General features: G+C 42.8%; 1 protein-coding gene across 3 annotated transcripts in view; it reads right to left on the reverse strand.

Moving 5' to 3' along the window:
* The window catches only part of NEDD4L (neural precursor cell expressed, developmentally down-regulated 4-like, E3 ubiquitin protein ligase), a 100,386-nt gene extending 89,412 nt beyond the window's left edge, over positions 1-10,974 (reverse strand). For 2 of the 3 annotated variants that reach the window (XM_010003644.1, XM_010003643.1), the window contains exon 1: positions 10,892-10,974. The gene's annotated coding sequence lies outside the window, so the exon portion shown is untranslated. The remainder of the gene's footprint in view (positions 1-10,891) is intronic. The other variant, XM_010003647.1, reaches the window with a different exon arrangement.
* Positions 10,975-15,756: the final 4,782 nt, after the last annotated feature.

Below are 15,756 nucleotides of genomic sequence, written 5' to 3' on the forward strand. Positions count from 1 at the left end.
GTGCTGCTGTGACCAGAGGAACATAGGGCAGGGCTCGAGTCCAGGGGAGAGATCCCAACTTTTAGATAAGTTTGAGCTGAAGGCTACACATCCATGAGAGATCCAAACCCAAACCATGGCCTCAAATTGGACAAGAGAGGCTTGACCTGCATCAACATGCTGCCAGCACAGAAATAGCTGAATCTGAAATTGCAGATGGGAAAAGAAGTATGGGACATGGCCAGGAAACCGCCGTGCCCAGGAACAGATTCTTGTGTTTCACCAGCTGGTAGGAATATACATAGTTTTATATTCCAAAAATGAGCTATTTGGCAGCAATACCACTTCCAAGCTGTAGCTCCAGTCTTGTTGCCTGCTCACTGCCTTCCTATGGAATTGCACCCAGGTCTCTCCTTCTTAGGACCTCCTTCATACTTCAGGAAAGCAGAGGGAAGACTACCTTGGAAAAGGGCAGGATGGGATATAAGAAGTCCCAGAGCCGTCAGCTAGGGTGCTTCCTGCTTCAGCATGAAATTCCCAGAAAGGTCCATTTGTAGGATCCAGGAGAGCAACTGGGAAGGAGAGAATTCCCTACCATCCCACTGCCCAAGAGGTCTAATCACATCTCTATATGAGCAGTGTCACCATCCCATCAGGTGGCAAGAGCTATGGATCCTTCACATTCACATGGCATTTCACCTCACTAGTTCTGTCCATGACGCTCTGGACTGTGCAGGGAGAGGCACCAAGCACCTTAAGGATGCCTGTGCTGTTAGCAATAACATTTGGCTTCACTAAGCTGCACTTCTAATGGAAAGGCTTAAACCAAACTTTAAAAGCTAATGACTGAGCAGCAACTTTATTTTGTAACATCATATGCCAGGTTTTCCCTCACAAGATGCTTTGAGCAGAGTGGCAATTTCATTTGTCAGAGGAGAAACAACACGATGATCCTGGGACTGTTGATTAATTCAAATGAAGTAGGAATAAATATATACTGCACCCTGTGAAACTGTCAGATGTGGACAATCTTTCAACTATAAGATATAAGACATGACTAAGTTTAGGAGGAAAAATAAAAATGTATAAAAATTAGATGCTGCTGATCATTTCAGTCCATTCCACTTCGTGATTTGAGGTGATCAGTAAAAGAGGAAGAAAAGGCAGAAACTCTGCTTCAAACATTCAAGACCAAAGGGCTTTCCTTAGAAGGTTTTGCAACATGCTGTTTTTTCTGTTAGGGCAATTGGATTCAGGTGAGCTAGGACATCAGAGTAGATAGCAGGCAGGTGGAAAAAACTGAGTGGCTGGATCCAGGCAGGTCCTTTTTCAAACAATGAGAAACATTTAAAATGTGCATTTCTGCACACAAACTCTTCTATTCAGCAATCGTCTGATGAAAAGAACTTTTCACTACAACAGTATAAACTTCAGGAATTATTACCAATTCATTTACTCATTAGCAAGACTGCCTACTTGAATAAGCACTATTTCTCCAAATCTGATGATCTTTAAGGTCCCTTCCAACCTTAACCATTCTATGATACTGTACTGCTCCTGAAACACATATCCACTGAATCCTGCAGAACATCGTGTGTATAAATGGATGAAATTCTGCCGATTTTCATGAAAACCATGAAAGGCTGATTTGTGCAAAAGCCATCGCAGTCCCAGTTTGTGGTCAAAAGCTGAGGAAATTCTCCAAATCTGATGATCTTTAAGGTCCCTTCCAACCTTAACCATTCTATGATACTGTACTGCTCCTGAAACACATATCCACTGAATCCTGCAGAACATCGTATGTATAAATGGATGAAATTCTGCCGATTTTCATGAAAACCATGAAAGGCTGATTTGTGCAAAAGCCATCGCAGTCCCAGTTTGTGGTCAAAAGCTGAGGAAATTCTCTGGTGCCCTCTGCTGCCAGTCACTGACAGTGAACTTGAACCTGGCAGGCACAGTGCACAGGGAGCCACTGCACCCCACCCTGTGGGAGCCTCCTGCACCCACCAACAGCCCTGCACCCACCAACAGCCCCTGCCCTGCACTCACCTCCTGCCCCGCACCCACCTAAAGGACACACAAATACACCTCATGCTCACACTTGGGCAGTCAAATGCTCCTGGATTTCACTTATGAGGCAAAAATCAACACTAAGGTTCATCAAAGAAAAATATCTATTATCCAATGTATTCCTCCTGAGCAGGCTTTAATCTCTCTGGCCAACATCATCCTCTACCACCCACTCACTGTGCATTTTGGACAGGGCTTTGTTTCACGGTCTCTTCAAATATCTGCTTGAAGCAGAGCCTGAAACATTGTCTGTGACCCTAGTCTGACATTAGGTGCATGATGCTCCTGGCTCTCTCTGCCAGGCCATGAGTCACTGTCCCCTTCTGTCACACCAGTGAGACCAGGGTGTGAATCCAGTGACCCTACAAACAATTGCAGGTCAAGGGACAGAGCATGATGGAAGGAGACAGCTCTGGCTTTTGCAGTTGCTGAGGTCACACGTGGCACACACCGATGTTGTGATACCTGCTTGACTTACAGAACACAACCTCCTCTGCCTGTGCTGGGCCCATTCCTCCTCCCCTGCAGGCAGCCAGGCACACCCGCTTCAGACACTTCACCAAAAGGGCTCATTTCAACACTCACCCAAGGCTGCTCTGATCACCTTGTAAATTTTATTTACACATAGTAATTTAATAGGTGAAGCACAAGCTGCATGTGCTAGCTGAAGGGAGGTAGTGCAGAGGCTACCTTGTCAAAGATACTGATTTCCTCAGGACATCCTCACCATCTCACATTTCACTGTCAGCCTCTGAACACATTCCCCCCTCTCCTTAGCCTTCCAAAGTACAGCTTGGTCTGGATTTAATGAAGCTGTCAATTGGTTTCTCTCCCTGCTACTCTGTAAACAACATGTTCATTTCTACTGTACTAGAAAAATGTCCTTCTTTGATTGCAAATGGAGCTGTCACTTTTCAAAAATATTGCCTGCAAGCTTCATTCTCTACTGCAATCCTCTAACTCACAGCCACTGTGTAAAAAGGAGTAAATACAGTGTTGATAGGAACTCCTCATGGTTTCATCCCAAGGCTTGCTAGAGCACTCATTCAAGTCTGCAAGCATAAAAAGTCTTATTTGATTCTTATTTTTGGTGAACTACAGAGCAAGATTTTCTAGTGAAATTCAACTGGTATTGCCCAGTGCTCCCTCACAACAAAGCAAGTCCATGGCAAATAGAAAAATAAATAGCTACAGTGTGCACAAGGCATAGGCAGAGAGCAAGCACAGATAGGACTAAACACTAATGGATCAATGGCATCACAGAAAACTCAAAGCGGAAGGTTTCTATTGCTTTGAACATCCCAGTTTTCAAAGCCTGGAAACAACAGAAAAGTGGGGTTTTATCCTGTTGAGGTTTTTTCCCCCCAACTAGAAAAAGGAAGAAGAAACACACATGAACTTTATTCTATTTGAGCAACTGTGGTGTCATCAAGCAGCTTTGTTGCATCCTGCCACGGGAGAGGTTTGCAGCACAGCACTCCCCAGCTTTGCTCTACCTCCGGAACTCCCTCAGACAGGATGCACACAGGATTTTTACCAGGCAATACATGCCATTTGGCACTACCAAAATATTTCTCCAAAAATTACTTATTTGAATCTTGCTATGGTAACATTTTACTGAATAAGATTTTTGACTAATGGCTGATGTCCAAATCTATCTTGTTAGCCCCGCCACAACAAATAATTTAAGAGTTTGAGTTTTGTCTATTTTTATGTACAGTAAGTAATTTTTAAGAAAGCAGGAGTTGTGGATAAAAACCCTTCCTTGTTGGGTGGTAAAGAGCCAGCAGAGCAAGTGCTCCTGCTCCCTCAATGGCCCTCATGCAGCACTTACTGCAGGACACTGCAGAGGCAGCTCACTATGAGCCAAATTATCTTTTAAAATGGTTTGGTTAATTTTTCAGAGCAACTCACTTCAGTTAATTTGGCTGTGCTTGACAAAGGAGATCTCAGTATGAGAAGGAGAACAGACTGTTTTTAAAACCCTGTTCCAAGGTAGCACACTCAGTAGCGGAGTCACCAGAATTTTTATATCAGTTAAAACTGGATATATCATAACTCAGATTGGACAAGAAATAGCGACAGTGGGATTAAAAGAAGAGCTAAAAGGTAAACATGATGATTCTATGAACATCTGCTGTCTCTGTCATCTGCAAACCATATTCAGCCACACGCGCTCTGCTCCCACTGCCTACGCAGCAACAGAATGTCCATGAGTTGAGGAATTCAGCCCCATCCCAGCAGCCCTGTTCTCACCAGGGGTAAACGGCATGATTTCCAATCCCAGTAGAAGCCTGGAGCCTGCATGACCCAGCACTAACACCACCACTGCTAGGGCAGAAGGGAACAAAGGCTCAAGCATCCTGGCTGTGCCTGCCAAGCTGCAGACTCCTCAGGGAAGGCCAGGTAAGAGCAATAAACCCAGGGGCAACCCACAATAAGCCATCATGTCATTAGAAGTGTAGCTTCTTGCTAATGAAAAACATCTGTAATTTTAACTGAAAAGCACTTTACTTTCCCATTTTCAACTTCCAGACAGCCACAACTTCTACTTTGTGATTTAGAAGGCAAAGCAACTAAGGGATTCCCACAGGCAGACCCATGTATAGCACACACACAGTCCCCTCCTTCCAAACCTGTTAGCTTAAATAAGAACATCCACACCACAGTGTCTTACCTCACACAACAGTAGTAACATTTTCTTCTTGTTTATACATAAGCATTCACCTTTATTACCTGTGAGTACATTTGTGTATATATGCAGAAATTGTGTTTATTAGAAACGTGTCACCAATGTGCCAAATAACCCAACAGCCATCCCAGGGTGGCTTCAGAAGTGCTGTATCTCACTTATTTTTTTAAAGTGGAAAAAAACCCAATCAAAACCCGAAGTCCACACTGGGTGCACCTTAAGGACTTCTGTTGTCACAGAGTCCAACCATCCACACAAAAAACCCTACAAACAATCACAAACACTCCATCAAAAAAAACACCCATCAAAAATCCCCCACAACCTGGGCCAGCAGAGCAAGCCCTGAAGTGCCACATCTACACATTTCTTGAATGCCTCCAGGGATGGTGACTCCACCACCTCCCTGGGCAGCCTGTCCCATCCAGACTGCTCTTTCAGTATGGAAATTCTTCCTAATATCCAATCTGAACCTCCACTGCTGCAACTTCAGGCCATTTCCTCTGGTCCAGACTCCTCAGGGAAGGCCAGGTAAGAGCAATAAACCCAGGGGCAACCCACAATAAGCCATCATGTCATTAGAAGTGTAGCTTCTTGCTAATGAAAAACATCTGTAATTTTAACTGAAAAGCACTTTACTTTCCCATTTTCAACTTCCAGACAGCCACAACTTCTACTTTGTGATTTAGAAGGCAAAGCAACTAAGGGATTCCCACAGGCAGACCCATGTATAGCACACACACAGTCCCCTCCTTCCAAACCTGTTAGCTTAAATAAGAACATCCACACCACAGTGTCTTACCTCACACAACAGTAGTAACATTTTCTTCTTGTTTATACATAAGCATTCACCTTTATTACCTGTGAGTACATTTGTGTATATATGCAGAAATTGTGTTTATTAGAAACGTGTCACCAATGTGCCAAATAACCCAACAGCCATCCCAGGGTGGCTTCAGAAGTGCTGTATCTCACTTATTTTTTTAAAGTGGAAAAAAACCCAATCAAAACCCAAAGTCCACACTGGGTGCACCTTCAGGGAAAGATACAAGCTTGCCCACTGAGGCAGGACATCAGCAAATAGACTGAGTCTCTAGAGAAGTGCTTCTACTTAGATTTCAGTAATTACAGAATCATCATGGTTGGAAAGGACTTCTGTTGTCACAGAGTCCAACCATCCACACAAAAAACCCTACAAACAATCACAAACACTCCATCAAAAAAAACACCCATCAAAAATCCCCCACAACCTGGGCCAGCAGAGCAAGCCCTGAAGTGCCACATCTACACATTTCTTGAATGCCTCCAGGGATGGTGACTCCACCACCTCCCTGGGCAGCCTGTCCCATCCAGACTGCTCTTTCAGTATGGAAATTCTTCCTAATATCCAATCTGAACCTCCACTGCTGCAACTTCAGGCCATTTCCTCTGGTCTTGTTACTCACTTGAGAGAAGAGGCCAACACTCACCTCCCTACAACCTCCTTTCAGGCAGGTGTAGAGAGCAATGAGGTCTCCCCCTCAGCCTCCTCTTCTCCAAACTGCACATCCTTAGCTCCCTCAGCCTTTCCTCGTATGACTTGTTCTCCAGACCCTCCCCCAGCTTGGTTGCCCTTCTCTGGACACTCCAGCCCCTCAATGTCTTTCTTACAGTGAGGGGCCCAGAACTGACCCCAGTGCTCGAAGCATAAAGATATTCAGGAGAGGAAATTTCATTTTGCATTCCAAGGTTCTGTGGGCAGCCAGTCCATTTGCATGCAGGGACTTGCACAGTGCAGCCAGTCTGTGATGCAGCATCATTCCCAATACACGAGTAAAACCAAAACAGTAAGAAATAATAATTGTTCAGTATGTTGCATAACTAAGATTATTTACATTATAATTTCACATTACTTAGTTACATACAAGAATACAAATACTAGCTAATTCATTTCATTAAGACATTACATTCAAGACTCTTGAGAAGACATTGAAAGGAAATAAATATAAAAGAATAAGGTATATATTATAATACAGCGTATGTCAGGTGGTAAATGTGTGCCAATATAGGCAGTGTGTCTTTCAGAGTTAGGCATGAAAATTTAATATTAAATTAACAAAACTCCAGTTTGCAGTACCTAGCCATCTGTATGTATCAAAGAGTTGTAATTCCATATGCTAAAACATAAGAGATTATTAAAAAAACACTTATATTTACACCAACCAGCCACTGATAGCCACCTCACCTAAGACCACATAGATGAAATTCACTATGTTCAACCATCACCTGGGCTTGCTCAGGGCTGCTGTTTCATTCTATATTCTAGTACACTTCGTGTTATTGTCAACACAATACTATACATTTCTCAACTCTTGTGTATCATTATTTACCATAAAAATGATCTCATAAGCCAAAAAGAACTTCAAAAAAGCTAAACCAGAACTGTAGAGTTTCTGTATTGTTAGAGTCTTCAGAAGAAAAACAGTAATTTCTGCAGTGCTCTACATGGTAAGGGACCTTCCCTGGATTTAATCAGGCAAGAAATGGCTCTCAGACTCTGCAAGCAAGCCTACAGGCAGTGTTTTATAATGGCAAAGTTGATTAAAAACGGTGAGGAGAACCCGCTGAGATGCAAACCACAATGTGTGCCTTGTAGTTAATCTTTCACAGCTCAGCCCCAGTGCTAAGCCCTGCAGACTGCCATGAAGAGGCACACCAGCCTCAAAGGGGCCCTCACTTTGCAATTCTAACATGCCTGCAAACCACTTCAGGGTAACTCCTTCTGAAGTGTGCAACTATCAAAAATATTTAGCAACCGCTTGACCTTCTTTCTCCCAAAAAGGATGCTGCGAAAATCAGGAATTTGTCCTCAATGCTTGATTTCATTTCTGAAAAGAGACAAAACAAAACTGTACTTGTCCATAATCCAGCAGTGTGTGTTGGGAGCAAGGTGCAGAAATCTCCACGTTTCACAGCACGAGGACACCACGAGAAAACCCTCAGCCACGCTGCTGTGCCTCTGGGTGCTGAGACTTCTCTGTGCCCTGACAGCAGCAAACACACGGTGCAGCTCACAGCTCAGCCCTGCCCAAACCTACATGGGTGAATCACAAGGCCTTTTCCTCTGTTCTCAAGTGTTTGTTTTCCACAGCAAGGCCTGTTTCTCTGCACGCTTCCAAAGACAGAGCCCACTCATGGTGCGGAGCTGTGCAGAGCAGCGAGCACCCTCTGCTTTCAGAATCACACCGTTTACCTTCACTCCAGGCACTGATCTGAGTGCTAAGGGACACCACCACAAAACCACCCTGAAAGTTCTGTGATCTCATGGAAATTATTTATGGGATAGGGAAAAAACGGAGTGCCAGAGCCTACCTCCACACCACAAGAAGGAAAGGCACAGACAGGATTAACTTTTGCTATGTTTTAGGGATCCTGAACATACGCTACAGAGTAAAATCCTATGTGTACAGCTCTAAGGTCTGTAAGTTTTCCTTATCCTCTTGCTTAGGTCAAACATGACATGTTTTTCCTCAAAAGCCCCAAGTGAGAATTTAATCCTCTACTCTATGCTGATCCTCAACAGAGCTGTCAATGGGATGGCTCCTACACCACATACACTGGACAGCAGTTAGAATGATACTCTCTGTAGCAACTTAAATCATGCTTAAGATTCCAGCAGCAGGAAATGTTAATATCTCAGCAAGGCATGCAAGGCCCCTACAACAGACAGAAAAATTAAATTGAACTTCAGCCAGAAAATAAAGCTTTCTGAAAGTCTGCCAATGCAGCAATACATGCCTTTCACTAAGTTTATAATAAATGATGCTGTTAGTCTCAACTTTTACTGAAAAACTGTTTAAAACAAATTTAAAAACTTAAGTTGGGAGTATGTGTTTAACTCTCTGTTTTTATGGAAATCCTACTGGCTTGAGACTAATTTATTTAAATATTTAAGGACCTCATCAATAGAACTCAGTTCAAATTTCACTTAGCTTTACCTTTACGCATTCTGAAAGATAAAAGATATTTTTACAAGTTACCAATTCCTAAGCAAATTTTTGCATTTCTTTTAAATACAACATCTTAAGTATTTACTAAAGTTCTGTGAGAAAAATGTGAGAAGAATGAAGGAGATACCACAATGCTGGGGAGGAATCAGCTCCAAAGTTTCCAATGTATTCCTCAGTAAATCAAATGAAGGCTAAAGAGATTCCCACTTCTCTCAGATTACTTCTGTGAATTTACCACCACACTTCAATATTCCTATGAAGTTCCTCTTCACGAGCAGATTCAATATTCCAACCACTAGCCTTGCTTTTTCCAAAAGAAGTGGTAAAACGTAAGGCTCTGGATATACTGTAGAAATAAAATCCAGCCCATTAAATATAGCAGGCAAACAAAAAATCTGCTATCATAGGAAAAGGCCAAATTACACAGGACCTAGAAAAAGAAACTTAGCACCTAAGTACGGCAATTCTAGGGTTAGTATTTGCAATAGAAATCTTGTTTTCTCTGTGCCTTAGTCCCGCCTCTTCCCCAGAATTTGCTTCTCCTCTCTTTTATTCTGGTCCTGCAGCACCTTAGGGCCACCTGCAGGAGCCTGAGGGAGCTGCCAGTGCTGTGGCGAGCACAGCACATGGGGCGGTGCACAGATCTCCTCAGCACCAACTATGTGCCCAGCCACACCCCCATGTGAGCTGCGCATGGTCAGCACCCAAAGCTAAAGTTAGCTCATCTGGGGAAAGACCCTAAAAAACCTTTCTCTTACCATATGCTGCACACAGCTACAGAGGAACACTTGTTGCAAATTTCATTTAAAAATCCTGAAGTTGATGAAACTTTTAATTGCTGCTTTCATGTATTTCTAAGCTGGATATGAAAGCTAATGAACAATTTGTAAGCGTCATTAAAGAAATACAGGAAAATCCACAGGGAGGCTCAATTATACATTAAGAAATCAGTCATTTCAATAACAGCTAAATTGGAGGCCACTAACTTCTCACAGATAATGAACTTCTAAGCAGATTGCAGCATTTGCAGCACAGAATTCCCTCACTCAGGGACTGAGACAGCAAGAATGTCAAACCTGAATTAACCTTTGGAAATGAAAATATTAATGTTTGTCAGTTGTTTTGGTTTCAGAACCAGCTTCTCCTCCATTTACTACCTCATTGGATTCTTTAAGGCATTGCACAGCAAGCCTAGACTTGGAGAAAAGCTACTCCTGCAACTAATTCTTTTAAAACAAAACACTTGAGAACATATAAAGTGACTGCATCTGTATCTTCCCATTTGGCCATTTAAAACCAGTTAATTTGGCCAAAGATCAGTGCAAGCCATGGTCTGTTTGCTCCACCTTGGCATACAGAAATGAACAGGGAAGCAATCACTGCCTTACACACTCCAAAAACACCTCTTTTCCCTCTCAAGTCCCCAAGTGAAAGCTCAAGGTGGTTCAAAGCTCACCTGCAATCAAAACGCAGGTTTACCATAGCCTAAGACAAAGGCAGGAACTCAGCACAGCTCCCTCTGAGCTCTTCTCTACAATCTGCATTGCTAAAGCCTGCTCATGGAACAGGCAGAACAGGAGAGAATGCTCTTGCTGCCTTTTCTCTCTAAAAGGTGCACTCGATGATCCTTAGGGTTCTCTTGCACCTTGACATATTCTCTCTGTGATTATAAGGCACCATCCTTTGGAACTGCAACAACGGCACCTGGATATGGCCAAGACCAAGACAACTCACAGCCTGGCTACTGGGTCAGTCTTGGGCACCTGGAACCCCAGAGACCCGAAAGCCAGCAGGGGAAGCAAAGCTCCCTCAAAGGGAGGTAGAGAGAGGGTACTGCTGCCTATGGTCTTCCTTGCAACACGTGGGGCATCTGGGAAGACAGCTGGGAGTTGTCTCAAGTATTGTCAAATGCTGCCAGAGTTCCAGCTGCTCCTCACACGCTTGCAAACCTAAGGCAGTCGAGGGTGAACTGGGGAAGGGCTTCCTGTGGTGGGAGAGGTGATCAGTGGCTTTCCTGCCAACACACAGCCCCCAGTTTGTATCAGTTGTAATAAGGTAACAGGCTCTCTCATCAAGTTTCTGAGCAATTCGTTGTAACACGTCCTTGCTCTGTTAGTTTCTTCTGTTTAAACACACAAACCAGTCACAGCAGAACACCCACCTGGCTCCGAAGATGTCTTTTTTCGCTAGATCAATGCCAGAAACCACCTTCACCCTGAGGATACGAGACTCCTCCTGTCAATAAGAAAGAAAACAAGTTCAATGTTTATTCTGTAATTAATTTTGAACACCAACAGTTTGCAAGAGGTTAAGCTGTGAATAAACTCTCAGCCTTTAGACAGAAGGAGTCTTTCCTAGGTAGGATTTTGAAAAGGAAAAACTTTTGGAAGCAGGTATACATTTTAACTGCTAGAGAACAGACTGAATCCAAACATGAAGAGCACCCAAAGGCAGTCTGAGCTGTTAAGATTCAAGTGAAAGCACATTAAGAGGAGGTAGCAGTAACATCATCATAGCAATAACAATAATAGTAATAGAAGTCAGTGACAATTTGCTGAGCAGGGCCATTTCAAATCCTAAATGATCCATACTCCACAGAAATTCATTCTACTTAAGACTATAAAGCTGTCTATTCAAACACAAGGGAAAACATTAATAACATTTTTGTTCAATAATGCTAATACCTCTTAGTCAGAGAGATGCCAGTAGTTCAAATAAAGGTTGCAAGGTTAAAAATAAATCCTTAAAATAGTATTTTAAATATGACTTACCACCTTGGTGTATACAGAGCCCAAACACAACCTTCAATAATACATGGCAATTTCTGGAGATACGTATTACTAGGACATCAAATGGAGCATCAGGTTATCACTTCATTACATTAAGCTCTTGAGGATCATTGGTAGAAATGGTATTTTAACTTTTTTTTCACCCTGTTTGATCAGTTTATTTTTGCTACACAAAGAGGCCACCAAAATCAAACCTGGAAAGGATCCTACAGAAACAGGTTCTGCAGTCACCCATATCAGTTATCCCTTTTTCTCCCCTGATAAGCTTTCCAGAACTGCAAGATACAAGATTCAATTACAGTAATTCGAGACTCTGTTCCTTGCAGCTTGTTCAGAAAACAATAACATTTTCCCACAGGTTTATCCTGGCATGACCACACTACACCTACTGTATTTGCTATAGATAGCTAAAAGTGAGACACAGATTTGTTAGCTGTATCCAAGATTTTTGAGATTGTTAGGAAGGTCAGAAACACCCTAGAAGCCAAGATGTACCTGTCCAGGCTAATACTGTTCCTCTGGAAGGAGTCAGACACATACTACTTCAAAGAAAAAAAACCAACAGCTTCATTGAACCCATCTGCAGGGCAAGCTTCATCCTAACACACATCCTGCCACAGTCATTGTGCTGCATTAAAACAAAAGCTTGAGGATTTAAATCCTTTCTGAAAGCTGTTTGCTGGTACTCTTTCCAGAAGCACTTAACCCTGTCTAAAGTAATACCTAATTAAGAGAACAAGATTCCTTTCCAACAGAGCCTACAGCTTACTAGAGAAGTGAACAAAACAGTACATGAAAAAGTACAACTCCATAGATTTATGTGAGTGGATATGGATTATTTTTTTTTCATATGTTAACTTTTTTCCATCTGTTAATATCAGTACAACATGCCTGGTCTTCTAGAGTAGCTCAAATAGACAAAAGGCAATGAACTTGCAAATTGTGACCAAGAAAACTCCTTAATTAAGAGAAGACAACATAGAAAAATCGTCAGAAATGCAGACTATTCTGACCTTACTGAAGGAGAACTGGAGGATAAGAAGTTGTAATACTAAGTAGAGAGAGATGGAAAGAGGGATTTTTGACAGTTACTTATAGTATCAATGCTCCTCAGGTTTCCTCCCACAAGGCCCAACATCAACTTTGCCAGAGAGGCATCTTAATTCTGTAATAAAATCAACTGCACTTATTAACTGAATAAACAAGTATTTTAAAAAATCATCACACAACAGGATCTACGGCAGGATCCCTAATTCAGATTCTGCAGGATCCCTAATTCAGATTCTGTAAGACACAATAGAAGATGCTCCAGACTACTTAAATTGTCAGATTCTCAAAAACATACCCTAAAAATGTCCCATTTTGCCAAACAGAAACAGTGGTTTTGCAAATGTTTGCCTGTTCATTTACATGAAATACACATAACTTTAAAACAAACAAACAAAAAAACCCTCAATTAGTAACAAGGCCTCACCTATCTACTCTCAAAATTTTTCCTTCAGTCAGTAAGACACTGATACCATCTGCTGTATACAAGGGGCAAGGTGAATTTAGGATGATGGAAAATTCTTCTGCAAACATGACATTTAATATATAGTACTCTGAACCACAGGAATAGCTGTTCAGACACCTTGTCTGGAAAATAATTCTCTTGTAATGCACTGAACTTTTTGGTATAATTTTGCCTAAAAGCTCTCTCAAAAGCAGCCTCACACCAGCAGTGCATTCATGTGCACACGCATTCATGAAGAGCACAGCAAAAGAACATTGCACCTCATGCGACCACATGTAGCCTCAAATGAGACAGGTGAAGGGTTCCCAAATTCAGCCTGCTCAAGCAGCACCCTGGGTAGCAGTGGGGAGTAGCAGCAGCTCCCAGCTTCCCAGGTTGTGCACAGGCTGGCACCTCAAATTTGTATTCCTCTGATCTCTGCTGCCTCGCTGGGAACGCTCCCTGGGGGAAGGGCAGGACTGAAGAGCAGGAAAAGCGAGCTTTTCATATTCTTACGCTTGCTCCTTGTGTCCCAATTTCTTCATTTATCTCCAAGTATGCTGTGTCTAAGTACAGAAAGGAGTTAAATTTTCACAGCAATTGAAAGGTAAATCTCACCTCATTGGCCAACAGAAAATCAGATAAAGGATTGCTTGGCTGGGCACCGGGAGATGCTTGAAACAGAGCATCAATTATGGGACACCGGTTTCCACCCACCCTTCTCTGAAAAGGCTGCACAAGAAAAGGAAATTAGGATTTTGGTTGGTGTTTCTTGTAAACCCAGGGCACAACAATAGAGAGTAGCCAAGACAAAATCACTGTGGAAAAATGGTGAGGAGACCCAGGATCCAAACCCCAAACAAAGCAATCCCTTTGAGGCTTTAAACCTGGCGCTAATCTTTAGTGCGGCACTTGGACTTGTTGAGATTAGGGAAATGTTGACAAGTACATTTCTTGCAGGGGGAGGTGCCAACTGTAACACCTCTCCCCTCCAGTGTATTCCACTCCCACTGAGGTTTTTCTGAACCCAGATGAACACCCTGAGCCCACAGACAGCACGCCAGCAGAGCAGAAGAGAAGGAGAGGAAGATACGGACAGCTAGAGATGAAGGCAGCTGCTCAGAAATGGTACCTGGTACACCAAGACCAGAAATTCAAGTCTACAGTCTACAGAACTCAGTAATATGCAGCTGACCTTAGAAAATGGTGACTTGCCTTTTACTTTTCCTCCAAATACCTGGATTTCCAGGATGGAGAATTCCTTACATAAGAGCATGGAGAATGTCTTCGTGGAGTTCTCTGTAATCTGGCCACACCCTCTGAGATTATTTTTTTGGTTGGACCCAAAGGTACTTGCTTAAATGGCCTGTGCATATCTTAAAAATGAAACTGATGCCACAAGATAATACTGTAACCATGAGCTCTTTACAGACAAATAGTTTTAGGGACCACTTGAATTGACATGCCACTGAGCAGAAAGACAGCCTTAAACTGTCTAGACAACACCTTGATGCACACAAAGTCAGTGGAGCACAATTTATTGGCAGTTAAGTATCTGGACCGAAAGACTTTCATAAGTAATCAATCAAACATATTCTCGCAAAGTCCTTTTCCCCACAGAAACAAACTTCCATTTTCTGGCAACTGTAACTAACATCCCTTTGATGATTTAAAAGTAAAAAGAGAGAATTGCTTCCTGCCTGCCAACTGGTCAGGCTGAAGGACACAATCCTGGGATACTTCCTCCCTGAGTGCCAGAGAAGCCAGCATCTACCATCACGGGATCAACACCCCACCCCAGCTTTCCACCAGCAGCCAAATTTTCCTTCTTGCAACATGACACGGATCAGGAGGCAGGAACATGAAAGAGGTCTACAGTAAAGGGAAAGCAAGGCTAGGAAAGCCAAGTCCAGCCAACAGGAACACTGTCCTTGCCAGAGAACTTCAGGTATTTAGCAGCCCCTTGCTGCTCAAGCTGCCATTCCAGCACACAGTCGTAGTCCATAAGAGCACCCTAGGAACCACGGTCCACAGTCCTCACTCTACCCTCCCCAAAATGGGTTAAGACTTGGTGTTTCAAGGCCACTATTCAGGGCAGCATGTTTTCATAGCTTGGCCCTATGACAACAGCAACCAACCACTACACTGGTTCATGGTCACACCACTGCCAACAGCAGCTGCGCTGAAATGCAAAAGGGAATATGGGAATCTCTGAGACCAACAAGATCCATTCTCCTCTTCCCACCTCCCCAGTAGCATGGAGCTTTTGATCTGGATACCTTACTCTTCATTTTACATTTAGTCATCACAGAGAACTGCTGCCTGGATAACTCAAATTCTGGGGCACTGCCAGTGGTTAATAGCAGCAATTTACCTGCTGCATCCATCTTTCAAATCACTTTTTCTAGTCTTGCTAAGTGGATATGTAAAAAGCCCTCTTCTGGTTCTGCTCAGAGTTGAAAATACTTCTCAAAGAGAAATACTTGCCTGGTGGTAAGATTAAACTGGACCCACTTTCTGTGCAATTCCTCCATTGCCTCAAAGTAGTAGTATTAGCAGCTGGCCAATGTCAGACTAGCCTGATGGACACCTAACGCCGTGATTTCTGTATTCCACCGAGTTCTCATTTTGAAGAGCATTCTAAGCTGCTTTTTGAAATGCACTGCTTGAAAAAGAAGTTAAGATCACCGAGTCAGGGATTTTTCTATCGTTTTAAAACCTTGTCTGTAGCTAGCAAAGCCTGAA

Source organism: Chaetura pelagica, unplaced genomic scaffold, assembly GCF_000747805.2.
Source record: "Chaetura pelagica isolate M959 unplaced genomic scaffold, ChaPel_1.0 scaffold488, whole genome shotgun sequence".
Classification (NCBI taxonomy): domain Eukaryota; kingdom Metazoa; phylum Chordata; class Aves; order Apodiformes; family Apodidae; genus Chaetura; species Chaetura pelagica.